The sequence below is a fragment of the Hyaena hyaena genome, unplaced genomic scaffold (assembly GCF_003009895.1).
Source record: "Hyaena hyaena isolate Hyena2069 unplaced genomic scaffold, ASM300989v1 scaffold_1367, whole genome shotgun sequence".
NCBI lineage: Eukaryota > Metazoa > Chordata > Mammalia > Carnivora > Hyaenidae > Hyaena > Hyaena hyaena.
The window spans coordinates 87,797-115,033 of record NW_024082002.1 but is presented as its reverse complement, the minus strand read 5'-3'; the positions used below and the strand labels follow the sequence as shown (position 1 = coordinate 115,033).

General features: G+C 48.8%; 7 non-coding genes across 7 annotated transcripts; 3 read left to right on the top strand and 4 right to left on the bottom strand.

The window, feature by feature from the left end:
- The first annotated feature begins 878 nt into the window (after positions 1–878).
- Positions 879–960, top strand: TRNAS-AGA. The gene has a single exon. It is a non-coding gene; the product is annotated as a tRNA-Ser (tRNA).
- An 8,007-nt stretch (positions 961–8,967) lies between these two features.
- On the top strand, positions 8,968–9,039 carry TRNAQ-CUG. The gene has a single exon. It is a non-coding gene; the product is annotated as a tRNA-Gln (tRNA).
- Positions 9,040–13,293: 4,254 nt separating this feature from the next.
- Positions 13,294–13,375, bottom strand: TRNAS-UGA. The gene has a single exon. It is a non-coding gene; the product is annotated as a tRNA-Ser (tRNA).
- Positions 13,376–15,912: 2,537 nt separating this feature from the next.
- Positions 15,913–15,994, top strand: TRNAS-AGA. Its single transcript has one exon. It is a non-coding gene; the product is annotated as a tRNA-Ser (tRNA).
- A 1,400-nt stretch (positions 15,995–17,394) lies between these two features.
- On the bottom strand, positions 17,395–17,466 carry TRNAM-CAU. Its single transcript has one exon. It is a non-coding gene; the product is annotated as a tRNA-Met (tRNA).
- A 4,842-nt stretch (positions 17,467–22,308) lies between these two features.
- Positions 22,309–22,390, bottom strand: TRNAS-AGA. The gene has a single exon. It is a non-coding gene; the product is annotated as a tRNA-Ser (tRNA).
- Positions 22,391–26,031: 3,641 nt separating this feature from the next.
- Positions 26,032–26,113, bottom strand: TRNAS-AGA. The gene has a single exon. It is a non-coding gene; the product is annotated as a tRNA-Ser (tRNA).
- Between the last annotated feature and the right edge of the window lie 1,124 nt (positions 26,114–27,237).

Here is a 27,237-nt window from a genome sequence, read left to right as displayed (position 1 = left end):
CCTCCCCATTCCCAGTGATATCGGAATTGAATAGAACTCTGCTTAAAGAACACGTTGTTTCTTTTGATTAAACATAACGTATTAAACCTAAGCAATTATCTCAGCTTTCTCAAGACGCATCAAATTCATCAGCTCACCTCTTACCCGTTGGTCATAAAGTGGGGACCGATCTACCTGGCGTCCACACTGAACCATTTTGTTCTGAATCGTTCCTGTAGAGCATCTGGAAATTCTGCTGAAGGAAGCGGTTAATTGCACATGTAAAAAGGAGAACAGGACCCACGAACCGCGAGACCATGACCTAAGCGAAAGTCGGACGCTTAACCGACTAAGCCACCCAGGCCCCACGTCGGACTCTGTGCTGGCTGCCAGCTCAGAGCCTGGAGCCTGTTTCAGTCTGTGACTCCCTCTCTCTCTGACCCTCTCCTGCTCACGCTGTCTCTCTCTCTCCTAGAAATAAATAAAACATTAAAAAAAAAAAAAGGAGAACAGGAAACGTGTAGTGTTGATTACATTTTGGATTGACAAAAACCAAGCCAATCCAGGTCAATTCAGTTTTTTCAGAAAGCAGCTAGGATCTCACGGGAAATGAAATTGCTGGACCGTCTGTACCTATAGATTTCTTCTAATCCGCGTGGAAAGTGATAGCGCATTGATATATTTGCCAAACACTTTCCCGAGCGCGACGAGATGAATATGTTGGGTGTGAGCCTCGGAGCGAGGGGACCCCGTGTGAGGGGACCCACAGCGTGTTCAGCCTTGCGTCTCTTTTCCTGCACCTTGCCCAACTTCCTAAACACGCTTTTGTCTACACAGGCATTCTACCTGTAAACCTACCACATTTCCTTCTATATTTTGAAGAAGCGTGGCTTACAGCTGTAGTCGTGGCCGAGTGGTTAAGGCGATGGACTAGAAATCCATTGGGGTCTCCCCGCGCAGGTTCGAATCCTGCCGACTACGTCAGCTTTTGCTCGGCAATTCGCGTAGAGGCGCCTTCACGTTTCTCCCCAGTCTAATCCTACCGGCAGGGGGTGCTCGTTTCTTGTCCAAACACGTCTCAGGCCTGGCGAAAACCCACTGACTGCCTCTGATCTACCAAGTACTGTATTGCCCAGGAAGAAAAAACAAAACAAGACAAAAAAAATCCCCAACGGAGCGAGTATAATTATTTCCACAGAAAGTTTGCACCAACTGACATGTGCCCATCGATGTGCAAAATTTAAGGATATTTCTGAATTTTTTTTCCCCAAAACTCTGCTCAAAGTAAGCTATTTCACAAAGAGACAATTGGGTGAAAGTATCCCTCAGATAATTGTAGAGGGTATTTAGTCTGCCACAACAGGCTATTTTTATGTTATTTTAAAAATCTTTTGAAGAGTAAAATTGACTTTTTGAAAGTCAATGCACATTGAAAGCAGATGCACATTTTCGTGTAACCCGCTACCATCACCAGGATCCAGACGGTTTTATCAATCCATAAAACTACCTTGCATTCACCTTTCGAGGCACCTCCCAACCCTACACCAGCTGATACCTACATACTTTTTCTGTTCCTATAGTTTGGCCTTGTTGAGAATATGATAGAAATTGAATACGAGTTTTATACGGGTGGGAATGCCAAATGGCACAGCCACTCCAGGAAACAGTTCAGCAGTTTCTTATAAAGTAAAACAGGAAAATGCTGTATGATTCGTCCACTGCACTCCTCGTTTCCGAGAAATGAAAAATTGTGTTTAGACAAAAATCTATATATGAATGTTCATAGGGGTCTTATTTGCAATAGCCAAAAACAACCAACCAAAGCGTCCTTCAGCAAGTGAGTGACGATACAAACTGCCTGGGTCGGAACTCCAGCCGGAAAAGAGGAGGGGAGTAGTGATGGGCACGGGGCTCAGCGAGAGAAGTCAGCCCTGATGGGTCACGTAGTGTATGATTCTAACCGTATGACTTTATCAAAATGGCAAAATTATAGAGATTAGAACAAATTAGCAGTTGCCAGAGTTTAGGGACGATGGGAGGAGGGTGTGGGCATGATCACCGGGAGCAGGTGGAGATGGTCCTAGCGATGTTCTCTGTGTGTCGGTTACGCCAATCGCACAGTGTGTAACCTTTTGAGATTAGCTTCTTTCACCAGAGATAGGGCTACACACAAACGCTGAGCCAATATTAATTTCCTGCTTTTAATATTGTACTTTGATCATGTAACAAGCAACCCACCAGGGAAATGGGTGAAGGGTACAGGGAACCTCTCTGTGCTATATTTGCAACTTGCTATGTATCTGTAACCATTAAAAACAAACGTATTTTAAATTAAAAATATGACGGGGCGCCTGGGTGGCTTAGTCGGTTAAGCGTCCGACTTTCGCTTAGGTCATGATCTCGCGGTTCATGGGTTCGAGCCCCGCGTCGGGCTCTGTGCTGACTGCCAGCTCAGAGCCTGGAGCCTATTTCAGAGTCTGGGTCTCCCTCTCTCTCTGACCCTCCCCTGCTCACGCTGTCTCTCTCTCTCCTAGAAATAAATAAAAAAATATTTTAAAAAATAAATTAAAAATATGAATAGAAAGTATATTTTATCACATTCTACACGTGTATTTTGATTACCATAAAATTATTCTTTTACTTATTAATATTATAAATGTTAAAGATTTATTTTATGGATTCGGTTTTGAATGTAAAATCACATTGCATTTCTGAAATAAACCACTCACACGCAAAATTGAAACTGTGTGAGGAATGGATGTATTAACTAACCTTATTGTGACAATCATGTACATATATACATATATCAAATTATCACGTTGTGTACCTTAAACTTACACAATGTTAGATGTCTGTTATATGTCAATAAGGCTGGAAAAATTAAAAACAGAATTGTCATATAACCCAGCGATTCTACTTCTGTGTATGCACCCAAAAGAACGGAAAGCATAGTCTCAAACAGATGTTTGTACACGCATTATTCACAATAGTCAAAAGGTAAAAACTACCCAAGGGTCCATCAGTGGTCCATTTAACAAAATGGTTAAACAAAATGGGGTACAAATGTACCCCAAAATGGAATGGGGTATCATTCATTAAGGAACGGAATTCTGATGCCCTCGGCAACATGGATGAACCCTGAAGACATCGTGCTGAATGAAATAGGCCACAAAAGGACAAAGCTTGATTCCTCTTCCCTGAAATGCCTAGAGTGAACACAGGGACAGAGGTGATACAGTTTCCAGGGCCCGGGCAGAGGGGGAAATAGGGAAGTGTTAACTCATGGGTACAGAATTTGAGTATGAGAAGGTGAATAAAGTTCAGGAGAGACATGGAAATGGCTGTGTGACAGTGTGAATGTGCTTAATGCCACTGAACTGTGCACTGAAAAATGGTAAAGTGGTCAATTTTTATGTTGTGTATTTTATCACAATAAAAATATCGAAAAAGAAAAAGAAAAAAAGATTACCACGTTTGTTGGCTTTGTTGAGAATCCTTTTTGTACTTATTTTCTATTGCATTAAGGTCTGCTTTTTGCTTCATTATTTTCTTCTCTAAAGTTTCTTTGAAAAGAAACTAGTGGTTGGTTCCTAATTTCATGTACTGAATGCTTAGATCGTGACCCTTAAGCATTGATTTTATTTATATTTATGTACCTAAGGGGGTCCCTCTAAATACACTTTTAGCTGCACAGTATGTGTTCAGATATGCACTATTTTTATCATTCATTTCAAAATAGTTCCTAATTTCATTTGTGATCTATCCTTTGAACCATAGATTATTTAGAAGCATATGTATCATTTTGTAAACAAATATAATTTTTCATTTTCATGTTTTGATTTCTGGCATAATTTTATTGCCATGAAATAATAGCATGTATCCAGCCCTGGTAAGTTTTTGGAGTCTTGCTTTGTGGCCTGGCAAAATGTCAAATTTGAGATCATTTCATCTGTGTCTGCAAAAGGTTTGCATCCTGAAGTTGATGTGTGCACTCTTCTCTCTATGTGTGTGTTGTATGAATTACAGTATTATGAATTATGGTTACTTTTCCATTTACAGTTTTCCACAAACTGTGATTGTGGTTGTATCTGTGTCTCTTTCTACTCCCGCCACTACCTGGAATTTTTTCTCCAATTCTTAATCTTCCAGAAGCAAGAACCTCTGGATAAAGCATGTTAATGAACTAGCTGTGACTTGGAGATGCAAGGCATTACCTCCGATTGCAACAAGAAAAGCCTGGTGGTGGTGGTGGTGGGGGGGATGTGTTCATACAAGCTTCAGCACACCTATTAAGACTTAAGAAACATACTGTTATGTGTCTAGAAAACACTTGTACATGTTTCCTTTCTCAAAAGAAATGAGGAAAATGTAATTAAAATGTAATTGTTCTCATGGGAAACTCAACATAAAGGTTGACCAGAAGTTACAGGAGAGATTCTGACCTTCCTCTGCTTAAACACAAGTCTGGTTCTGTCCCCAGGACCTGACCTAGATTTGTGTAACTCTGGTCTCCCAGAACGGCGTGGTCAGGAACCCCAATCCCTAACCACTCCCAGATGAGAGAGGATCAGAACCGGTTTGAGGAGCTTCTCAGCTTCAGGCCAGGTGCACCTTGGCCTCCTCGTTTACAGTTTTGAGGTCAATGAATCATGCAGCCTGAACTTAAAGAGGCTTCTCTAGGAGCTTTATGTTTGATTTTACTGGGATGATTTCACTTCTTAATAGTTACAGTCGGGCTCCAGGATATGCAGGAAAACCCTAAATGCAGGGGGTTCTTGGTCTGGGGCCCAGAGTCTGGGGTAATTTTGTGAACTTCCTTGGAATGGTCTGCACACGGTCTGCACACGGTCTGCACACGGTCTGCACAGGCGGTGCATTTGTGTCCAGGTTCGCCTTTGTGTGACGGGGGCTTATGTCCCATTCCTTATGCCATGGGGTGCTTTACTCATGAAGGTTCTCAACGTCTTCCTAATAATTTCACAGTCCATTAAAAAGAGGCAGAGGAAATTACCAGCTTCATTGTCTTATTTTGAGAAATGCACAAAAGGCCTCTCGGTGGCCTCGAGGCCCAGCACAGTGTGTTTCCCTCGTATAAGCCACTTCCCTAGGTGGACTGGGCATCTCTGTCCCCCGGGCGATCAGTGCTCACCAATACGTTGCAGATGGAAGCCCATGCGGAAGCTTCTGGGCTTGCTGGCATTGTCCCTGTGGGTTTCCCGCGGTCCCACCCCAGTGCAGGTGCGTCTCTCTGAAAGTGAACAGCGTGTTTGAGCCAAAATTCCAACTCCATCATGCAACTTGCTCTTTATCTTCTCTTTTATGTTTTTCCGTCTTGCTGTCCAAGATAAAGCATTCTGTCTTTTGTCACCGGGACCCGCGGGCAGAACGAGTGCATTTCCGCTCCCGCGGGTCACTCGGCGCAGTAGCGTTGTCAGTTGCTGAGGAAGCCAATGTCCCCCACGTGTCTGCGTATTTTAGCTCTCCGTCTCACCTGCGCCCGCACACGGCGGGGGTCCGCCGGGCGACGCAGGGCGAGCCTTGCCTTATGGACAGTTTCGGGAACATCCTTCCTGGTAGAGAGCTGGTCTTATTTCCCTTTACATCTCTAGCACCTGGCCTTCCAGAGTTCAATAAAACTGTTAAATTACCTTGAAAAAAGGTGCTAATAACCTTTTTCTCTGATAAGAACTTTAAAAAATATATCTTTCTGGGGCGCCTGGGTGGCTTAGACGGTTAAGCGTCCGACTTTCGCTTAGGTCATGATCTCGCGGTTCGTGGGTTCGAGCCCCGCGTCGGGCTCTGTGCTGACTGCCAGCTCAGAGCCTGGAGCCTATTTCAGAGTCTGGGTCTCCCTCTCTCTCTGACCCTCCCCTGCTCACGCTGCCTCTCTCTCTCTCCTAGAAATAAATAAAACATATATATATATGTCCTAGAAATAAATAAAACATATGTATATATACACTCCTGCTGTTCGGATATATACATATATAGGCCCAGACCCAGGAGGGAGTCTGCGGGGAACACAGGCTAACCCCAGGGCTGAGAGAGAGGAGAGGTTGCGCTCATTTTGCGAGCTCTGACTCTACATTTCCTTTAAACTTATTTTCTGTGGCGATGTTTCTGCACTTGCTCCTGTGAGAGGCGGGGTAGCACATTCTCCGCGCCCAGGGATCCCGCAGACGGGGGGGGGGGGGGGGGGGGGGGGGGGGGGGCCAGGACCCAGATTCCGGAACTGGTGTTTGCACAGAGTTGGTGTGTGTCCAAGCTCCTTGAGTTTTGCTGGTCCTTAATCACAGACCATTGGAGGGAGAGGTGGACCCGCGGACCGCCCTTCCGACCTCATTCGCCCCTGCTCGCAGGGGAGGTGCGCGCCGCCGCCTCCTCCTCCTCCGCGTGGGGAGTGCGGGGTGGGGGTGGGTCCGGGGTGCACGACATGGAGACCAGGATGCTCGCCTCGAAGGACACAGTCCTGAGCGCAGATGGGTTTTAGCCGGGTAGTCACCATGCCGCCGGGCAGAGGCCGCTTCTCTTGGATAAGGGGTCATTCTTTTTTTTTTTTAATTTAGAAACTATTTATTATTTATTGATATATATTATTTCATAATTACAATAATATTTACTAACAATGTTAGCGCTTTTATTATTTTAATGTTTAACTATATTATTTGTCATTATGATATTCATTATGTGATTTTTACTTATTTCGAGGGAGAGTGAGAGAGTGACAGGGGTGGGGCAGCGAGAGAGGGAGAGAGAGAATCCCAAGTAGGCTCCGCCTGTCAGCCCAGAGCCTGACTTGGAGCTCAAACCCACAAACTGTGAGATCATGACTTGAGCTGAAACCAAGAGTTGGACGTTTAACCAACGGAGCCACCCAGGCACCCCTACTGTTTAGTATTTTAAATTATTTAACAATTTTTATTACTTAGCATTAGTTACTATGTTTATTATTAATTGGTTGTTATTATTATGTATTTATACGGTATCGCTTACTCTCTGCTGGACATACTGTACACAATTTACAAACCCTAACACACTTAATGACATTCCCGCATCAGTCCAGCGACCGGGTTCTGTCATTGGGCTCCTGCTATGGGGTCAGGGCAGCTTTGGTCCTCAACATGCAGTCTGTACACACAGAGACCCTGGTGCCCACTGCTCTGGAAATAACTTCCTCTGACCCCAAAGCCAAGAGGATTGAAGGACCAATTTCCCAGCAGAAATTTCAGGCCATGTTGGTTCAACCCCCAAGCAAGTGGTTGGTGATTGAAGTAGTTAAAAAAAACAAAAACAAAAACAAAAAACCCAACATTTTGATACTAAAATTTTCCTTTCACTGGCTTGACTATCCCACAAAATGTTCCCACGTCTCCATTTGTCCCTCGAAGCCCCCACTTTCATGAGTGCTGGAGGTTTAAATTGCCTGCCGCTTGTCCACATGCCAGAAAGGCCCAGCTCTTCCAAGGACTGAGACACTGAGCCAGCGCTGCCACCGGTGAGCAGTATGAGTTCCGTGATTAACTTTCTAACTTAAACACCAGGTGCAAAAAAGATCACAGGTATGATTCCAAGGATATGAAATGTCTAGAAAGACCAACCTATAGAGATAGAAAGTAGACTAGAGGTTGCCTGTGCCTGGGAATGGGAATGGATATAGCAAATGGGTACAAGGGACCTTCCTAGGGTAATGAAAATGTTCTAGAACTGGATTGTGGTCATGTTTATACCCCTCTGTAAAACTCTAAAAGTCGTCGAAGGGAACACTTAAACTGGGGTGAATTTTATGATATGTAGGCTGTGCCTCTACATGGAAATAAAGAAGAGAATCCACAAATGCTGATGTCAGTGAATAAGGAGTCGTTCTGCGGCCTCGGACGCTTGGGAGCAGGCAGCCCGCAGCCCTGGGGTCCTGCCCTCACCTCAGGGGCCCCTCCCAGATCCCTTGGGTGCCTACCCCCGAACCCCTGGGGAGCCAGCCCTCACACTGGGGTCTCTTCCGTATCCCCAGGGTCCCGCCCGCACTCCGGGGCCCCTCCCTCACCCCTGGGGTCCCTCCCGTGTCCCCGGGGTCCCGTCCTCACCCCCAGGATTCCCGCCCTCACCTCCGGGTCCCTTCCGTATCCTTGGGATCCCTCCGTCATCCCCGAGGTTCCTCCGGTATCCTCGGAGTTCCCCCCGCATTCCTGGGGTCCCCTCCCGTATCCCCGGGGTCCCCGCCCGCACAAATTCCTCGCCCAGAAACTTGTTCTTTAGTCAAGGAGAGCGCCAGGTCCACCGGGTCTGTGCGGAGCAGCAGGAAAGAACGTCGTGTGAACAATTCGGCAGCCTTCGCTGGGCGCCTTCCTCTCTGGGTTCCTCTCGAGTCAGACCGCGAGTGTAGACGTGCCGCGACACGCTCCTTACCGATCGCCGCAGGGGGCCAAGTTGCGCTCCACCTGCTCCATTTTCTCGCAAACACGGCTCTTCTTGCAAGTTTTGTCCCGTGAATGTGCCAGAAATGGACACATTAGTTTGTCTTCCTGGTGGCAATAGACGCGATCACTAAATAATCTGCGCGGAGAAAAGTGCCGCAGGGCTGGAAGTGAGCAGACTTGCAGACCCACGACGGGAACTTTCCAGGCCTGTCTCCCCGCGGGTTTGGGGGACTAACCAGGCCCGCTTCACCGAGTCTTTAGACATTACATCAAACAATGAGTGTGACTTTCACCGTGCCCTGGTGTGGATCACAGATGCTCCCTCTCTTCCTGCGCGCAGAAAGCAAGGGTGAGGACCTCTGAGGGTCTGGGTTGGGGAGGAGGCACTTTATGGGTCGTCTAGGTGGCAGAAGAGAAAACAAGGTAAAAATAGAATAAAATCCCCTGGTTTTTCTTTTAGGAGGGTCATGCGTGAACATGGACTAAGAATTCCGACTCATAAACTCACTAAATGGTTTCAGTGGAATTACTGCGCCTCCTCATAGATAATTACGGAAATCGCACCCTCAGAAGGGGTTCCATGGTGTAATGGTTAGCACTCTGGACTCTGAATCCAGCGATCCGAGTTCAAGTCTCGGTGGAACCTACCGTGCTTTTTGTTCTCGCTTTTGTCTTTTCCTAGCAAAGCGCTGTTCACCTAAACGACCCCAGTCCACTTTGCCCTTGGTGTCCCCTGTGAGTCCCTGCAAGTCCCCACACGCCTGCATCTGGGCCAGGCGGGAGGAATAGACTTTCATTCTGGTGTAATGGGGCTTATTTTATAAGGAAGAAAAGAAGCATCAGAAGTAAATACCGGGGCCTTGAGTTAGGCTGTGGTGGGAAAAACAACTCTGAATAAAAAGCAATTATCAACTCATATAACATTTATTTTCTGTGTGCATTAAAAAGAATGTTTGAACTTGTTAAATATTTCAAACATGGGAAATAAATAATTCTAATGGTACTCCTCCGCTCTGCCTATGGCCGCTGAACCCAGTTTATATACATAATACACGATCGCAGAAACCTATGGTGAGCTGGAGCTCAAAGACTTTTGTCAGTCAATATTCCTCATTCCTATCCCAAAAGAACTTTGATATTGTGAATTTCAATTCTGAAATTAAGAAGTAAACAAGAATTTCAACACAAGAGAAGTGTTGTATAGAGAAAGAAAGGAGAATAAAGTATCTTATAACACCTGGAAGTGGGCCTGGCTCTCAGGCTGGGCCACGTTACTCTCCCATTGCACAGAATACCGACATCAGATGTGGTTACACTGAGGCCATGATCCAATGAGCCAAACAGGTGATGTCACAACTTTGTCTAAGCTGAGCAAGGACAAGGTCACTGTGCCACACACACACAATACCAAACCTTTTCCTCACGACAAGTGACTGCTACTTCTTACCAGTCACAGCTTTATCTTCACTCTTAATAATTACATCGCCTGAGATACCCGGTTATGGAACAGTTCCTGCTTTCTGGCAGTTTCTAATCCAGAGCAGAACCCTGCTACTTTGGGCCCTCACCCAAAGCCCGGATCCTAGAAGAGATTCTTTCCAGCACCCTTTCCTGTGAGACACCTGACTCCTCTGGTGTGAGTGCTCCCCCACCGCCATGGGTACCAAGGCCTGTGAGCAGCACTACAGGTGTGCTCCTGATGGTCTGGCCGGAGGGCATAGACACTCTCCACGTAATGCCAAAGAGCTGAAATCTGCTTTTGGATTTCCAAGCAGGCATTTGACTTAATAATGTTCCCTGGGTAGCTCAGTCAGTTAAGCATCCGACTTCAGCTCAGGTCATGATCTCACAGTTTGTGGGTTTGAGCCCCGCATCAGGCTCTGTGCTGACAGTTCAGAGCCTGGAGCCTGCTTCTGATTCTGTGTCTCCCTCTCTCTCTCTGACCCTCCCCTGTTCATGCTTTGTCTCTCTCTGTTTCTCAATAATAAATAAATGTTAAAAAAGAAACAATTCAAAGCACGTGGTTATTGGTCTATGTACAGCTCTTTTTTTTAACTGGATGGATTGATATTTCCCTCTCACACTAACATTCTACCTCTTCTGACTCCAGTAGCAACGATTTTGCTATGTGTTCTGTGACATTTCCTCCCTCACACCCCCCCACTCTGTAACTTTTTGTTTGAATATTTTCTTCTGAAATTTGTATTGTAGTTTCCTTTGCGTGTGTTATTTTGTTACTTTATATGAACAGTGAAGTGTTCCATCCATATTTTTTACATTCACTTTGTAACTTCCTCTCACTGTTTCATACTTCAGGGTGCATCCACTCAGTTTGATCAGCTCACCAAGTCTCAGACAAACAGACTGATTAAAACTCCCACCCGTGTAAACGCCACTAACTGGAACATAGTCATAGATGTCTTCCTGCAAACTTGTGAGATATATAGCACGAGGCACAAAGAAAAGCTGGATCATGTGGTAAGTTTGTCTTTTACTTAGTTGAATGGTGGCAGATTTGTCTCCAGAATAGTTCCATAATTTCCAACCGACAGTTCACAAGCACTGGACAGCCTGACAACACTGTGGATATTTTGAACTTTCTGTCATTCTAACTTTTGTCCATTATTTTTATCCATTAAATTTTATCTAATAAAATATATATGTATATAAATGTATCTCAAAGATTACAATGATTTTGAACATGTCAGATTTTTAGACTATCTCAGTTGTAATTTAGTCTCTGATAAGACCATCTCTTTTTATTATTATTTAAAAACATTTTTAATGTTTTTATTTACTTTTGAGAGAGAGAGACAGAGTGTGAGTGGGAAAGGGACAGAGAGATGGGGAGACACAGAATCCCAAGCAGGCTCCAGGCTCTGAGCTGTCAGCACAGAGCCCAATGTGGGCTTGAACCCACAAGCCATGAGATCATGACCCCAGCCAAAGTCAGATGTTTAAGCAATTGAGCCACCCAGGCACCCCTGTAAAGACTATTTCTTAATTGATTGATGATTTTATCTCCATAATGGTCTCCTTCTAATCTCCCCTACAAAGTTAACTCTAAAAGTATCTAACATTTACATTTTTACTGAAATTTGTTCCTGCAAGGCAGATGTCGGTATGTTTGTATTTAATTTTATTCTCCATATATTTTGCTCTATGTCTCATTCTGCTCCTGAAGTTTTCACTTTTTTTTTTTTAGACTCATCCATAAAGTTATGTGTGGATCTATCCCTTTTAAATGCTGCCTATTCCTTTTGGGTGAGAATACACTTTCTTAAATGGCACAAAATACATCTCAGCTGAGTTAATTACAATCCTTGACTTACATTATGTTCCCCCAGGTATCTCGCAGGTGTTTCCCCCACCCTCTCACATCGCGGACACCATTCTGGGCAAGGCTGCTTCCGGGAGGATTTTTGCCCGCAGCCATAAGGTGATCTTTTTCCTGGCTCCCTAAATAGTTATTTCTTTATCTTCAAAGCCACATAATTGTACAAGGAGATTGCTGTGTCTCCCCCTCTGTTTGCAACCACCTTTCCTACCGGTGCATCCTTGCTCTCTCTTCTCCTCACCCATAAGTTTGCTCTTATCTTTCTTTCTTCTGGGCAGGAATCACTGTTTGTTTCTTTTCATCATTTGTGAAACACTTTCACCCCCAGAATGTGCTGGAGGAGAAGGGAGTGGGGACAGAAGAATCTGCCTTGGGGTCTCTATGCAGCATAGTTGAAGCATTCATTCTTTCTAAGAAATATGTGGACCAATGCTTTGTAGAGTTTAAAAAATCTCACTCTCTTCCAATATATGTGCCTTAATCCCAACCTCTCCCCATCTCTGGGGCCAAAATAGCTTTAACTTTCTCTCAAACCAGCCTTAGACTACATCCAAATCCTGTTGGTTGAAAAAGTCTTTTTCAACATCAGGCTCTGGTGTTCAGGAGCTGAAAAGGTGTGGGAAACTATAAACTGTTAAGAAATGCCCCCCCTCAAATATAGGCAACCCCCATGTACTGATAAGAGATACTTCCTGCACCAAAGGAAACACAAGCACTAATCATTCAGTGGGCAGCAATATTCTATCCCAGGCCATATCCAGGACCTTACATCACACCATTGTTGTGACCTTATTGCCAGAGAGGATGAGTCTAGAACAGTGAACCGACTCGGTGGTGAAAGCAGACGGTGGCCTGAACCCCCAGCACCAGCTGGGGGGTTGGGTGCAGAGCAGAAACCATGCTCCCTTCAGGCTCCACACTCTGGCTTCCTAGTCACGGAGGCCTCATTCATATTATGTAAGGTGGGGTCTCTGTGGGCCTCTGTGTTTTTAAAGATCTACACATAATAAGACTCGTCAAGTCTTTGGAATCGTGGTGTGTAGCAGGGGCTTGAAGAAGAGGGCCTGCTATTATTGTGGGGTGCTAACAAACCTACCCCTGAAGCTGCGAACAATTTGACAGTTTCAGGAGTGTCTCCTAAGGACCTTGTGAACACCCCGGTTCATAAGGCTGTCTGGAAGTCCTGGTCAATCCCGCCTGCCTGGGCCGGGCTGAGCAGTTTCTTCATCTGTTAAGGGGAACCACAAAATTCATGGGCCTCTTGCTCAACTCATGTCTTCTTGGCACAAGGTGATTAATAGCGACCTATTAGGGCCACTCACTACTTTTTATGGATCCTAACATCCCACAGTGAGGAGTGCCAGCCCGGGAGCTGAAGTCTGCGACCTGGGGCATCTGATGAAGTCAGGTGAATTATGCCAATTTGGAAGTAAGCTCAGAGGCGTTCAGGGAGCCGCCCGTACTCGAGGAAGCAGCCCCCGTGGGTGGGGAAAGGGACACGTTAGCCTCATCTGTGGTGTTGGCTACATGCGGCAGAACAATCTGGACTGTTTCCGGTAAAACCGTAGTCGGCAGGATTCGAACCTGCGCGGGGAGACCCCAATGGATTTCAAGTCCATCGCCTTAACCACTCGGCCACGACTACCTGCTCGCCTGGGGCGAACCTATGGTGGATGCGTGCGGCTCCCAGGTAGTAAGTCCGGCAACAAAGACCCGCGGGGCCTCGCCCTCCCGACGGAGGAGCCCATCCACCACCCCGGGCAAACCGAGCACCAGCCGCCACGCGGCGTTTCAGTAAGAGGCTCCCGAACAAACGACTCGAATGTCCGAGGCCCGGGGCGCCTGACCGGTCCCTCAGCTGCCACCATCCGCGGACACCGCGGTCACCCCGGGCGCTGGGGAGCCAGGAGGGAAGTAGGAGGGAGCCCAGGAGGGAGCCCAGGAGGGAATCCAGGTGGGAGCCCAGGTGGGAGCCCAGGTGGGAGCCGGGCCAAGGGTGAGGTCTGAACAGCTCCGCGTCCGCAGGTGTGGAGGGAAGACGGAACAGAAATGCAGCGGGCGTGGCAATGGGGGACCGTCGCGTTTACGCGGTTAAAACCCCAATCAGGAGATTCTCCGGTGGCTTTAAAGGACTCACTCGTCCTTCTGAGAGAGAACAGTGAAGACCTCTGGGTCGGAGAGGCGGGCGGGGGGCTAGTTTCTGTCGCGACCGGAAAAGACCAGGCGAGGAGGTCCCCGACCCCGCGGGGAAAGGGGGCCCCGCGCCCGCCGGGGAAGCGGCTCTGGGAAATCCGCGGTTCCCCAAGGCCCCGCCCCCCAGGAGAGGCCGGCGGGTCCCGCAAGCGGGAAATGAAGACACGCAGGTGCTGGGATCGATCCGGCCGGACCCATAGGGCCGCGTCTGGGGTCGGAGACTACGTGGTTTACGAGCGGGCTAATGCAGGGGACACCGGACCAGAGCTCGTTTCCTGGAAGAGTCAGAAACCCCACAACCTGCGGCCGCTCTGAATTCTAGGAGCCCAGGTGCGTTGTCAGGACGGAAACCAGAAGATTTCGACCGAATTTCAGACACAGGAGGAACGTGACCTCCCTGCCCGAGGCCGAATGCGCGCACGTGATGCTGAAACTCTCCCACCCGTTCTTCTAGAATAAGGCGAGACTAGTGCCCCCCTCGTGTATCTAGCCCGGTTAATTAGGTCTTGCTCTCCACCTCCATTTAGGCCCATAAAGGGTTTTTAACACTGAACACAGTAAATTTATTTTGAACTTTCTTATTGTCCTTGCGGTCTTCTCAAAATACTGCCCCCCCCAGCAGCGTGTGCACCACCTGGAGTCTCTTCAGAAATGCAGGTTCTTGGGCCTCGTTCACATCTCTGGAATGGGAAACACGAGAGTGAGGTCGGGCAAATGCAACAATTGCTTTTATGCCCCAGGTGGCTCCCATGCCTGGGGGGGGGGGGGTCTGAGGCGCACAGTCCTAGGGAAACAGACTCACCAGGGAAGGGTGTGTACTGAGCACAAGCCTTTTCATTTTCCCTTGCGATCGTTTAAAAAAGGTATTTAAAAATGAATGAAATGTTTAAATATTTTTGTTTCACCTGCCTAATAGATCATTAAGAAGCCACTAAAATGAAATTTGGGGAGATTCTGTAATTGTTCTGGGAAAATGTTTGTGATACAAGGTTTATTCACTGCCAAGAGCAATCTGCAATTAGCATGACTCCAAATAGGCCAACTTTTCGCCTGTGAAATACTGAGACGAAGGGTCGGATACTTCAGTATGTTTCTCCCGCTCCTTTCCGGGTTGTGGTCATGAGTGTACTTTAGTTTGCTTCCTGCCTTGTGAAGTCATCAAGTCTATAAGTGAATAGTAGAGCAATGCATTTTATTGATGTATTGGTTATTTATTGATATTACCCAAGAATTGACATTTGCCTCAAATGGTTCTTGGATTAACTATCTGCGTTGTTGAACGAGCTGCACAGTGAAAGTATTTACCTTGAACTTGTTTCTCAAATGATCAATGCCAGTTGGCGAATGGCAAAATTAATGAAGACTTTCCCACCCTTCTTGCTTTCTGACATTTAACCGGGTTTAAAAAAATAACTTTGAAAGAACAGAGCAAGAACAGTTTTAGAAGTCTTTGCGTTTGTAATAAAAACGTTCATGCTTTTCAGGTTTGAGGGACGGTTTTGCTGGAGGTCTGTTCCGAGTTTACTCCTGCCCGCGGCCGCAGAAAGACAGTTATAAATCAAATGATCGCGAGTTTTCTAAGAGACGACCGCGGGAGCTTGCACTGTGTGCAGACGCCGACGCTCGTCTTGAAAAGGGCCGGACACTCGGAGTTGTCCAGCCGGTCGCTGTCCTCACGGCCCCGCGGCGGAGGCTCGAGCCTGGGCGGGTTTGCCGCGCGGCTCCCGGGCCCCTGGGCAGCTGGCCGCGCCGGGAGCCGGGCCCCCGGAGGTGTTCTGCCCCCGTCCGAGGAGGGGTCGTCCCGGGCCCGGGGCGAGGACGTGTGCCTCCGCCAACGGGAAGAGACGGGAACAGCAGATGCGCTTCCTGGGGGAAGATGCGAGCTCGCGACACCTGCTCGCGACACCTGCGTCTGACGCCTACTCCCCCCCCACACACACACCTGGGGACCGCGCGGCTACTTATGCTAATGAGGCCCGCGGCTCGCGTGTAGTCGTGGCCGAGTGGTTAAGGCGATGGACTAGAAATCCATTGGGGTCTCCCCGCGCAGGTTCGAATCCTGCCGACTACGGCGCCCCCTCCCCCACTGTGGGGCGCATCCTATCTATTGTCCCCGCCGGAGGTCCTTTCTGGGGTGGCGGGAAGACTCCGCGAGCTTCCCCGGACGGGGGGGACAGGGGGCGCGCGCGGCGTGTCTGCATCCACTTTTGCAGACGCCACTGGGCCACAGCCCTGCAGGTGTGGCCTGTCCCCGAGGGGGAGCCCAGGCTTTGCCTCCTCGGCCCGAGCCGCGCTCGGACGGCAGCGTGTCCGCCCGGAGGAGACCGCGGGGTCCGCAGGGGGTTCTCCCTGAGCCGAGCCGGGAAAGGTGGGCTCAGGTGCAGGCGTCTCTTGCCCACCACCAGGCGCGGGACCTGGACGTCACCGCGGAGAAGGGGCGCAGTCACTGCGGGACCCGCAGCTCCTCCCCTCCTCGCTTACGGGGCCCGAAAGTCCCCAGCGGCCCCTCCTCCCGGGGCTGCGCCGCGTTTCCTGAGCAGAGATGAAAGGAGAAACGCGGGGATTTGAACCCTCGACCTTCACGTTGAAAGTCCGCCCCCTCCCGCATAGACGGCGCGGGCGCCGCGGTGACGGAACAGAGCGTCTCCGGCGTCCGACGGCTCCACCCCGGGCCCAGGGAGCGGAGATCGGGGTCCGGCCGCAGGAGCGAGGAGGCTGCCCCGGGGTCAGGTGCCACCGGGCGGGCTCGCCGTCGGCTGGCGAGCATCCAGGGCAGAGTGCGCGCGGCGCCCGGCGGCGGTGCTCCCGGGGCAGCCGTCGGGGTTCCCACGTCTCGGTCCCGCTCGGTCCCCCGCCTGCAAGCGCAGGGGACGCCAGGGGCTCTTCTGTGAGCGGTTCCCGCCGGCGAGGACCCCCCCCCTCCCCCGCCCGGCGCGTCCGGGTCCTTTTCCGTCCTCCCGCGCGGCCCCCGCGCCCGCGCCTTCCCGCCTCCCCTTCCCCTGCCCTCCCCCAGGACCCGCAGCTGTTGCGGGGGCTTCTCCCACCGGCGGCTCCCTCCAGGGTCACCCCCGCTGCGTCCCAGGGTCACCCCCGCTCCCCCCGAAGGTCACCCTCGCTCCCCCCGAAGGTCACCCCCGCTCCCTCCAGGGTCACCCCCGCTGAGTCCCAGGGTCACCCCCGCTCCCCCCGAAGGTCACCCCCGCTCCCCCCAGGGTCACCCCCGCTGCGTCCCAGGCCAAGGCTGCCAGCGCCCGGCGGTGCGGGACGTACGGGCGGGGCCGAGCTCGCGAAAGCCCCTGGGACTCCTCGGGTTTGAGCCCGGGACCAGCCGGCAGAGAGGGAGTCGGGGTGCCGGAGAAATAAAAGGCTGGGGAGCGTCCTCCATGATTCTGTGAGCTTCGAAAACGAGGCCCCGGGAAGAGCGAACGCCGGAAGCAGATCCCGCGCTCACCAGGCAGCAATAAGTGAGTCTAGCAGAGGATGGTTTCGATCCATCGACCTCTGGGTTATGGGCCCAGCACGCTCCCGCTGCGCCACTCTGCTCGCTCGGTGGGGTGGGCCTCTTGCTTTTCTCCTCTGATTCTTATCTGCTCGACCCGAGTGTTACCATGTCCACCCCCCCTCGCCCCACACTTTCCCTCCCTCCATCCGTCTCTGCGCCGCACTTCACTTTCCTCCCAGCGCAACAAGCGCCGTCGTTCCCAACGTCACGGCCACACAGACCCTCCGGACGCCCAGCCCCCCCTGCGAGGTTCTCAGCAGCCGCTCGGCGCCGGGAGTGGGGCGGCTGGCGGCTGGGGTGTCGGCCCCCCACACCACGGCCCGGCGGGCCTCCTAAGGCCAGGCGCTCTCCGCCGGAGCCCCTCCCTTGGGATCCGCCCCGGTCCCCAGCCCGCCGCCCTCTCCCCTGCCTCCCTGAACGGCGCCCCCGGCTCCGCCCGCTGAAGCGGCCCTGCGCGCTCCCCTTCCGTGCGTCCCGCAGGCGTCGTTCGCTCTGCCGCTCTCCGTTATCGCAGACCCTAAGGCAGACCCCTCTGTTTCCAAGTCCCCCTCGGGGGTTCGGAGCCGCGTGCACCCGGGCCTGGAAGCGCCCCCTACGCACCCCTGCGCACCGCGCCCCACGTTCAGACGTGTGGCTGCGCGACCGGCGCGTTTCCCCGGCGCGGTCCTTCCCCTCGGACGCGGACGACACACGAACGGGCACACGAGGACCCGGCGACTCTCCCGGCTGCCGAGGCTGCGGGCGCAGGTGCGCGCCCTCTTCCGAGAGGATTTTGCCCAAACCCGGGGCGCGCTTCCCCGGCTCCCGGCGCGGTGTGTGGCGCCTGCAAACCCCTGACGGTGCTGACTGGTTCCCTCCTTCACCCCCTCTCGCTTCCCCTCCGCATTCTGCAGAGTGCGCACCTTCTCTGGCAGATTCTGGTAGTTTCTGCGCTTTCCCCTTTAGTCTGCCACAGGAGCGCGGCCCCAGTGTGGACAGCCCAGGGCAGAATGTTTGGGGGGGGTGCGGGGCCGTCGCTTCTACAGCTGACCCCCCAGCAGGGGCAGGGCGCGGTCTCTCCTCCCAGAAGAGGACCCCTGAGCCGCTGCCCTCGCGCGCCGGTCACTCACCTCCCCCCCGGATGCTCTCGGGGGAGACTGCAAGTACCGAACCAAGACTGCAAAAAAGATTCGCAGAAATTCCGGGACAGCCTCACAATGCTCGTCAATCCTATGAAGCTAAGCCAACCTCCAGGTGCGTGTTCTTACTTTGACTGGCGACCTGTTTTTCAACTTTTGATCTAAAGATTCTTTTTTTTTTTTTTATTTTGTCTTTAAATTTATCTCCGTAAGAGAGAGAGACAGAATCTGAAACAGGCTCCAGGCTCTGAGCTGTCAGCACAGAGCCGGACGCAGGGCTCGAACCCACGAACCGTGAGATTATGTCCTGACCCAAAGTTGGACGCTCAACCGACTGAGCCACTCAGGCGTTCCTTAAGATATTTGAATTTAAGAAGGCTGCTTTTCTCGCGCCTGTGTTACTACCTGTGGAATGCACTAGATGAGTTGAAACTTGGCATTTTTATATCTAGAGGGAGCCCAATTTTTCTCCCTCAGGATTGACAATGTGAGTTAAGACGCTCCAGTTCTCCCTGACCTTGAGCTTTCTGAAGTCTGCTCTTCTGCCTCACTCCAGCCTGCTTCATCTTTAGATGCCACCCCTCCCCCGCAACCCGCCCTGCTATCACTTCTGCCAGTGAGATGAGTGTATCTTAGACTCGGTGATCCTCTGCCTGGGTCTTCCTTCATCTTTTCCAGCGCAAAAATTTAGAGTCCTAACATGATCCAGGGAGAATCATGCTTTAGGGGATTGCTTATTTTATATATAACACAAGAGATGGAAATTCCTGTAACTGAATAAGAAACAGACTTAGAACCAGTGAGATAACTCATTGGAATGAAGCTATTGTCTTGAATCTTGACTCTCTCCCAATGAGGTGAAATAACATATTAAAATGTACATTTGAAGCCAAAATTTCTTAGTCTTTGATGTAATGGACATAATAGATGACCATCTGCTCTTATGACAAATTGGCTTGTTGTGCTTTGTTCCTGAATTGACAAGTCACCTTGATTTGATTTAATTTCCAGCTGCCTACGTTACCAGCTCTGATGGCAGTCAGGGAGCTACCCTCCAAACCAGGACAAACTCTATAGAAGATTCCGAGAAACTCTGACTCAAGCATAAGTACACCACAGCTGTGAAGAGCGATGGACAATCCAAAGACATTTGTGGTTAAATTATGTGTAATAAAAAGCTTTCAAGACTCTAAATGAAATAGTTTTTTATTCTTTAAGCTGTGGAACACATATATAATGGAATATTCTGCAGTTGACCATATGAATGAGGCATGTTTCTATGTACCAATGTGAGTTACACACACATATGTAAATATATGTATTACTCCATTTAACTGCAGACTCACATACAGTCGTAAGTAATAATAAAGAGAGAATGCTTTATCCGAGTTTCCCCCAATGGTAACATCTTGGCTCATTACAACATCACGAGCAGGATATTGACATGATACAGTCCTCCAGTCTTACTCTGATTTCCCCGGTTGTACTCATTCGTGTGTGTGCTGGCAGCCATTTACCTCTGTGCAGCTTATCACATGTGCAGATTCACGAATCCACCACCACAAGCGAGTGCAGCTTCGTGGCATCGAGAATCTCTCCTTCAATAACCACACCCATCTTCTCCTGGCACTCCCCTTTCTAACGCCTGAAAACTCGAAGCTGATTCTTCATTTCTCTAATTTAGTCTTCCCAGAATGTTATAGAAGTGGAATCACACAAAATATAACCTTTTGAGATTGGCTTCTTTTCCACATAATTTGCTGGAAATTCATCTAAGTTTCCGCTTGTATCTACAGTTCATTCTTTTGTATTGTAAGCATATTCCATAGTACGGATATATCATTTGCTGTTTAGCTATTCACCTACCTATGTTTCCAGTTTGGGGCTAGTCTGGGTAAAGCTGCTGTTAAAAAAAAAGAGAAGGCAGGCAGGCAGGCAGGCAGGCAGGCAGGAAGGAAGGAAGGGAAGAAAAGAAAAAACAAAAAACAAAACAAAAACCCCACACAAAACCTACATACAGATCTTTGTAGGAAGAGAAGTTTCTATTTCTCTGGAATAAATACCCAAGAGTGCAATTACTGGATTATCTGAAAAGTTCATGTTAACATTTCTAAGACACTGTCAAATCATTTTCCTGAATCACATTACCGTTTTACAGTGCCACCATCAGTGTGGGAGGGATTTAGTTTCCCCACATCCTCATCAGAATTGGGTGTGGTAATTATTTTTGGTTTAGCCATCCTGACAGGTGGAGGGTGATACCTTATTATGATTTTAATTTATAGTTCCCTAGCAGCTAATGATGTCAAACATTTTTCTCATGTGCTTAATTTGCCATCCGTATATTATCATAGGTGTAATGTCCCTCATGTCTCTTATCCATTTTCTAACTGAAGTGTTGGTTTTCTTTTTTAGTCTGTTCAGTTTTGAGAATCCTGCGTACCTGTTCTAGATACTCTCCTTTGTCAGATACGTGGTTTCTAAATATTTCCCCCAATTTGTAGCTTGTTTTTTTCAACTGCTTCGTAGTGTCTTTCTGCAGAGTAAAAGTTATTAATTTTGAAGAGGTCTGATCTTTTTACCTTTTGAGGATTGGGCTTTTGATATCAAGTCAAAGGAATTTGTCTGACCCTAGATCCTGAAAATCTGCTATGTTATTTTCTAAAAGGTTTAGAATTTTACATTTCAGTCTGTGACTCATTTTAAGTTAATTTTTGTGTACAGAATGAGGTTTAGGTTGATGTGGATTTTCTTTTTGCTTTTGTTATTGTTGTTTTTGCCCATAGATGTCAACTGCTCCAGAACCATGTAGTGAAAAGCTATCGCTCCTCTGTTGAATTTTTTCCCCGCACTACTGTTCAAAATCAGTTGGCCATATTTCTATAGGTCAGTATATATTGTTAGGGAAAAAAATAACCAAGATGAATTTGCTACCCTTCACTTAAGAGCATAGAGTGGACTGAATATTATATACACATATAACTCTGGAAAGTTATATAAGAACTCGTTCCACTGGGGAAGGCAATTGAAGAGCTAGAGCAATTAGATAGAAAAGACACTTTTTTCACTGCCTGTATCCCAATATCATTTGAGATTCATATCATGATTATGTTTTAAATATTTTAAATATTAAAATGTTTAATATGCAAAGAAAATATACTTTATGTAAGTTGATTACAGCTTTGTCTTAGACTTTATTTTCCAGTAACGTGGGGGCAAATGATTTTACTGCCTTGAGATAGGATTTACTTCTGGCACTTGTTTCCTTACCCCTTAAATATTTAGGCTGGGGTGTATTAAGCCAGCATAGAACTCCAGATCAGCCTCACCCAGAGAGATTAAAATATGAGTGTATTGGGAGATATTAATGATACAGTTGGTATGCAAAAATTGCTGAAAGGTAACATTTCCATAGAGAAGCCAGCATTCCCACTAGCTTTTCATCTTTTTGAAAGAGTTACCTTGAAGCAGGAAACACCAAGGTATCTCTTAAATTTGGACTCTTCTGGAAGAAAATAAAACATTAGGACTCCGGTCAAACCTACTGGATAAAACAGTAATTATGATTTCTTTTTTTCTGGCCCGATTGAAAGACTCCATCACAGGTCAGTTAATCCCAAGAACAAACCAGGAGAATTTTAGTAAATGAGGATGCATTGCTTACAGTTTGGGTACAGTTCATGTTTCTCTTCGGACTTGCAGCTGTGTAGGATTTCAAACTAGCCTACAAGATGTCAAAAGGCTCCATTAAGGAGGGAGTTGCTCCGTAGTCGGCAGGATTCGAACCTGCGCGGGGAAACCCCAATGGATTTCTAGTCCATCGCCTTAACCACTCGGCCACGACTACACGGTAGAGATGTTACTTATTAAAGTAAATACCCGTGATGAAACTTGGTTCTGTTGGTTAAGATCAAGTTGCCTTCCAGAAAGTGCCCTTGTAGCCAATCTTTCCTATTCTTTAATGTCATTTGGATGATTCCCAAACTGTTGCACCATATTGGCAAGTAACACTTTTCTCCTCAGAACTGGAAGGACTCCTTGTTCTGAAGGGTTGTTGGAATGAGATCAGCTTCCTATTCAGCCAGCCTTTGGGGAAGATGGATGGGATACATCCCACAACTGGAACAGCCTTTAACATTCATGGCAGAATTGTATGTAATAGCTACGATGTTTAAAAACTAGAAAAGATGAAATGGTGGTGCACATGGATATATTTTCCCTCTGGAAGATTCCACCAGACCTGGACACCAAAATTAGACACATGCAGGCACAACAGAGTGGAATAGAACTCTGTGTTCTTTTAACCAGAGGTTATGGAAATTTCTATTTCCCCTCCCTTCCAAACCCGACTCCATGGTCTCCACTGAGAAGAAGCCCTTGGTTTGTCATTTTCTGCCTTTCTTGTTGAAGAAGGAAGCAGACGCTAGGCAACATTCGTTCTCTTAAAACTTAATGAATCTTCTGAATTCTGTGTTTCCACTGAGTGTCCATTGCAGTTGCCACTTAGAGGTGGCATTTTCCACCTGGGACTCATAGACACCTCATAAATGGCATTTTACCTGTTGCTTCCAAAGGACTAACAGGTGTAGCAAAGGAAATATAAGCTTCTTAAAATGTATAAGGAGAAACGCTGGATTAATGGATCTACTTTGCGTAGACTGTTAGATGAAGCCAGGAAAACAGAAGAGAGAAAAAGACACTCTATTTAGGAATTACTATTCAGAAAGGACACAACACCAATTAAATCTGTAAATGGGACTATTTTCTACTGCAGTAGTTTAAATCATTGAAAGTGACTTAATAGTTAATCACCTGGGCTTTGAGGATTGAAATGTGACAGTCCATTTACACACACGTTCTGCAGGCAGAATGAATGATAAATATAAAACAGTTTGACATGTGATATATGTGCAAAGTGGTAGGGGGCACTAATAGTAATGTTGCATCTTCTTAAGCCATGGCTTGGTAAAGATGCCATAATAGGGCATAGAGGCAAGGGATGAGGGATGAACTGAAAGCTGGTCCAAGGAGGAGGTGCGGGAAGGCAGTCTCTAAGGACGCCTGGATTGCAGGGAGTCTAGGGTGGATGCTAATCATCAACTTTCACCCATGAGGAATTCTACCTTTGCTTTAAGGGCAGCAACTCAGCCAAGCAGAGACACGCAACCCCCATCACAGTGGCAAATGGAAAGGAAAGGGGGGGGGTGCTGATGAGTGATGAAGGCTCAGGGACTTCCCGGCCGCTGCCTTCTTAGAAATAGTCCCTGCAATGTAGGGACAGTGTCCCCGGTGCCCAAACAGCTTCTTCTGCTGCCCAGCACACAGGGACAGGAGCTGCGAGCATCACTCACCGGCTTCCGCAGACAATGAGGGAGTCCACAAAGAGCATGTCTAACTGAATACTGGGAGTCACAGCGACAGTAGTCCCCAAAGCGATGTGAAGTGCATGCCCCAGTTGTTTCCCGCATAGACCATCCTTAGCTTCAATGGCCTGCAAACTCAGTTTTGTGATTCCTACACACTGCAGATCTGTGATGCCTCAGCCACTGGCCTCGGGTAACTCGTGAAACTTGGTCCCCATGGAAGCGTGCTCTAAGTGCAAAATACACACCAGACTTTGAAGATGTGTACGGAAAAATAACAAAACATCTGGCCGACTTTTCAAATTGCTTACAGGTTAAAATACGTTGGCTACATGGGGTTAAATAAAACATTATTAAAATTAACCATACTTGTTTAACTTTTAATATGACTGTTAGAAATCTTTAAATTACAGCCGTGGTTGGATTTCTATTGGAAATGCTACTCTCGGAATATCAAAACGATGGAGGAAAGTGAAGTGTGGCTCTATCGGGTCTCCACTTCCTTACTTACGTTTTCCGTTGAATTTTCTGGAACTCTGGTGTTCGGGACACAGTCCATCAGGGTGCTGTCGACTCTATCTTCCTTGTCTACAAGACGTCTCGGCAACTTAAAAGTAAAGAGAGAACTCTTTCTAGAATCCCAGAGGCAATGTTTAGAAACCAGATCACACACCCACACTTGCAAAGCAAAATTGTGTGTCAGGGACCATCCTGCTTGGGGACCCTGGCTACAGCCCCAGAACATGAGCTCCATCCTTCAGGGCCCCCTCCAGAAGAAAGCATCATCGGGAATGAGGGGGACTCCCTGCTTACACATCACAACTCTCCTCTAAGTTATATTTTTAAACAATTTTTAAAAAACAGTCTTTTTTTTTTTTTTTTAAACAATCTCTATACCCCATGTAGGGCCTGAACCAACAACCTTCTGATCAAGAGCCTCATGCTCTACTAACTCAGCCAGCCAGGCACCTCTTTTGAACACATTTTTGTTTTTAAATTCTGTACTTGGATGTCATGTGGGTCACTTCCCTCAAGTCTAAAATTAGGAATTGTTTCCACAGGAAGGCCTGAACATTCCATTAGCTTTGACATTTTAGAATTCTCTTAGTTTCTGAGTCTCAGTGACCAATACGCTGGATGTGAGAGGAGAGAAGATGATGAGTTTTCCAAAGAAAGATCAAGTTCATCCTCCAAAACCTATCTCATAGACCTAGCCAAGTCATGTTCACCTCGCTGGCACTGCTCAGCCAAGAGGGCCTTCACAGCTCAGCATCACCCACCTATTGACTTGGGGACTCAGTGCTTTTAATTTTCCTCTTGCTCCCAGAGACACACATGAATTAGGCAAAAATCTGGTCATTCACCCATGGGGTGGGCACCGTGTTTACCAAGAGTTATGAGAAGCATCCTTGCAAGAGGTGCACACAGGTGTGACGACCCCAGCTGGTCAGGACGCTGACAGGCGGGATTCTCTGAGGGCATGTCCTGGGAGGGAGTGGAGAATGTCCCTTTAATACACGACTCCTGCCTGTAATTCGGATAGTGTGAATCTGCCTCTGACCCGGGTCTGGCTTGTGCCCAGGGAGGGTGGAACCTTATCTCTGGCCCCTCACACCCACCCAGGTCCGGGACCCCAGGACAAGCCAGCCTAGCGAGACCCTGACGACCCCGCTGGCCGAGGAAAATGGCTTTACTTAATTTCCTTGCTTGTGCGTGGTTTGGATTCCCGACTTGACGACCACTTCTGGGTCGTGGTTTTCACCTGTATTTGATCCAGAGTTTCATGGGATGTCCTTTCCAGTGACCAGGACCCACGTGGCTGGACAAGAGTCCAGATGAAGGTGCGACTCCTCGGAGACGCGGACCCCGCGGTCACCTCCGGGCGGACACGCTGCCGTCCGAGCGCGGCTCGGGCCACGGCGGCAAAGCCTGGGCTCCCCCTCGGGGACAGGCCACACCTGCAGGGCTGTGGCCCAGTGGCGTCTGCAAAAGTGGATGCAGACACGCCGCGCGCGCCCCCTGTCCCCCCCGTCCGGGGAAGCTCGCGGAGTCTTCCCGCCACCCCAGAAAGGACCTCCGGCGGGGACAATAGATAGGATGCGCCCCACAGTGGGGGAGGGGGCGCCGTAGTCGGCAGGATTCGAACCTGCGCGGGGAGACCCCAATGGATTTCTAGTCCATCGCCTTAACCACTCGGCCACGACTACACGCGAGCCGCGGGCCTCATTAGCATAAGTAGCCGCGCGGTCCCCAGGTGTGTGTGTGGGGGGGGGGGGAGTAGGCGTCAGACGCAGGTGTCGCGAGCAGGTGTCGCGAGCTCGCATCTTCCCCCAGGAAGCGCATCTGCTGTTCCCGTCTCTTCCCGTTGGCGGAGGCACACGTCCTCGCCCCGGGCCCGGGACGACCCCTGCCTCGGACGGGGGCAGAACACCTCCGGGGGCCCGGCTCCCGGCGCGGCCAGCTGCCCAGGGGCCCGGGAGCCGCGCGGCAAACCCGCCCAGGCTCGAGCCTCCGCCGCGGGGCCGTGAGGACAGCGACCGGCTGGACAACTCCGAGTGTCCGGCCCTTTTCAAGACGAGCGTCGGCGTCTGCACACAGGGGAGATCCGATTAAAGGTAGAAGACGTGCTTCTGTTACCGACAGGACATACGCCGGCTGCGGCCTCGGGGCCCATGACAGGCAGCACCCGCAGGGAGTCAGCGTCACTTTAAAACAAAAACAAAAGAAAACAAAACACGCCGTGGCCGTTGGGAACTGTGACCTGAAGGAGAATAGTCAGCTGCAGGTGGGACTTCTTATCCCAAGTTCCCTACCGTTCTCATATTCTTATGAAAGAATATGAAATAATAATATTCAAAGCTCCTATTATTCATTTGTAGACATTGAGAACTTCACACCCAGACTCCTGCCAGAGCCGCGCCCCCCCCTTCATCGCCAGGTTAAGTCATCAACTCTGTCACTTACTCCCTGTGTGAGTTTGAGTGAGTTACTTAAAATCTCTGTATCTGAATGTCATTGTCTAATATGTTGCAATGTGCTCAGAAAAATCTTCAGCACAGAATAACCTCTGTATTAAATGCTGGCTTTTATTCCTTTTGCTAAACAGAGATCTCCGTCAAGGCAAACTGATTTTTGTTTTTATTGAGGCAAAGCGGACACCAAAATATGCACAGCTCTCCAGCACGAGGCTGTATGGTTTTTCGCCGATCCACACACCAGTGTGAGCCAGAAGGAGGTAGGTCATAACCGGCACCGAGGAGCTGCCATGTGACCCTGGCTGTGTCTCACCAAGATGACCACACTGTTCTCCAAGGCCGTCAGAAATGTGCCG